The following is a 2,853-nucleotide window of genomic DNA, read 5'->3' as shown; positions in this document are numbered from 1 at the left end:
ACCCAGTAAATCCCTGTAAGTAACAGCACTCGTATCACAATGTATTACCACAGTAATACTGTAAGTAACAGCACTGTATTACGATGTAATTAACCCAGTAATACCTGTAGTAACAGCACTTGTATTGCACATGTAATTACCAGTCAAGCAGAGAGGAGCAGCGCAAGACAGTGCATTGCTGTGTTCCTCAAGATCTGAGAGTCCACACTGGTTATTGTGCACACATAAGTTACACAGCTTATATCACTTTCATGCAGGTTGGGACACATAGATAAGTTGACCAACTCACACACAGATCACATATGTGACACATTTTCGCCTGAGTTACCTTATGTGTACGGATCATGATATGAAAGTAGTTTAGAACCCCATCAAGTAATACACATACTTCAAATAATTATGCAAGGACACTAACGACAATGTAATGTACTACACACAAATTACTGAGGAAGACACCTACTAGAGGCAATAACAAGAAACAATGAGAACAACCTGAATTTCCTCCTCAAGGCTTTTTCCCAAAAAGGAGCCTTCCGTAACTCCCACACATGTCATTCCCTTGTGACGGGGAACTGTTCTCTGGAAGCTTGCGCAGCGATGGATCAATCATCGAGAGGTTGAGCCCTGCAGATGAAGGGGCTTAGCGTTTCCTCAGGGAAAGCCTCCTGTGAAAACCCGAAAAAAAAACATCATGCCTCCTTCCACCAGAAATAGTCCTTTCGACCCACCACTACGTCTACATAGATAACCAAAAGTATCAAAATAATAAGAGACGCCCTCCAACTGTCTCCCCACCTAACACATTTTATGATAAATATCCACATTACACTTAGTCAAGACAGACAACCGACCAACTATAGTCCAGAATCCTTATAGCGACAGGGGTGGAAGAAGAAAACAATGGATGTCCGATGGTTGTCAACTATTCGTAGAGACTTGCGGCAAACTGGTCTAGCAAAGGTGCGCAGAATAATCTACATTGCATAGCGTAAGGCCCACATATCTGGCGGACACAGATCGGGTGAGCAGTGGGATGTGAATGAGAACTCGTTCGAGGTGTAATCCACAACAAGTACACATAGGACCGCCTAGAGAGATGAATTGTACAGAGAGTCGAGTCACACTCCAGATGAGAGCAGCAGAGCGGAATGAAAGAAGGAGAATGAAGAGGAGGGAGGAATGAACTGTCAACATGTGAAGATGTAGAGCGAAGAGAGAATGAGAGAGAGAGATGAGAGAGAGACGGAATTGAGAGAGAGAATGAGGAGAGATGATAGAGCAAGTATGAGAGAAATGATGAGAAGATTGAGATTAAAGAAGCACAGAACAGCACCAAGAGGTTTCCCAGGTCTGGGAGTTAAGTGGTCGCCTAGTACTCTTAGAACAATCCGTAGCAGACCCCCTTGGTGGTTAGATATTCAAGCACTTAAGCCATATATTGAGAATGTAGTCAAATCGAAATAGGAAGATTGTTGGTGAAAAACGATCTGTATTCTTGTATGAGGAGAGAGAGAGAATAATGAGGAGATGGCAATGTGGTGAGAAGTAGTCCTGAAGAGATGAGGAGTAGAAGAACTGAAGTAGGCATAGAGCAAAAGTAGAAAGTAGAAATGAGTGAGGAAGATGATGAGAATGTCCTGACTGGGCCACACTGAATGTGAAAAGCTGCATATAGAGACAGCCATGGATAGATTTGCATTTTGCAGAAAGTGTCTGCTAAGATGGCATGATGTAATTAATTTTATTATATGATGAGTAAGTGTTAATAGAGATAGAAAAGAGAAGAGATGATAATAACATATGACATAAATAGTACAGAGAGGTATATGAGAGAAACGGAACGAGAGTAGACCAAGATAGTGAGAATGTGCGACCAATAAAATGTTAAACGCAACAAGCAACAAGTTACGCCAAAGAGATGCTCAATCGATGTCAGTCAACATTAAAAGAGGTTGAGATAACTACACTTTTGGATCTTATGACATGACTGGGACACACTAAGACCATGAAGTTTGCGCAATCCTGTTGGTCAGAGATAGCGCATAAAGGTTAGAGGGGCGATGGATCAGAATATCAGATCAGTAGTCTGGTTGAACACCATTGCCTCAGGACCCCGGCGACCCACATCAGCCATCGCAGAAGATAAGTTACATTCAGTAATAGCTTAATTCTGTGAGGCGTAATGAGCCCTTGCTTGGAGAGTGTTCTGTCCACGAGCGGTCTCTTCGCGAATGCTGTGCGGAAGTGCTAGAATATGTTCATGGCTGGAAAAACCGCTGTGCAATGTATCGAGTGTTGGTATAAACGTCAGAGCATCAGAAAACGTGCTTCAAGTGGGTGACAGTGTCTGGTGATCATCGCAGGCCATCGGAAGAACTGAAGGGATCAAATATAATTCCACGCCTTCCAGCCAAAATAAATATTATGTATATAAATAGAGAAATGTCGAATCCCCTTGCGCTACAGTTGTCAGTGTTTCATTCTGAAGAATATAATGGTGATGGACCAGCGAGAGAAAGGTAGGTACCACGCACCAATTGGGCCTCAGCGCTCACAATCGCTGCGAATCGCTTCACTATTCTGCTTGTCGAGTGCTCAAAACTGGATATGCCAGTACTGAGGTACAAAAATGAACAACTAATTGATTGCTCTCTCGATGCGTACGCTCGTACTTCCTGCCCATACCATTATCCTACACCACCCGAAACAACTCATCGGCGGAACACACTTGTTCACAATGTTGATATCAGCAAAACCGCTCGCACCACACGAACGCCAACTGGATTCATCCGCAAAGCAACGAGCACACTTCTCGCAGTGTGCGGTTATGAAGTTCCGGTTGGACGTAATGCC

This window comes from Salvelinus sp. IW2-2015, unplaced genomic scaffold (assembly GCF_002910315.2).
Source record: "Salvelinus sp. IW2-2015 unplaced genomic scaffold, ASM291031v2 Un_scaffold1259, whole genome shotgun sequence".
NCBI classification, from domain to species: Eukaryota; Metazoa; Chordata; class Actinopteri; order Salmoniformes; family Salmonidae; genus Salvelinus; species Salvelinus sp. IW2-2015.
The sequence above is the reverse complement of the archived record's forward strand: the minus strand, read 5'-3'. Positions refer to the sequence as shown.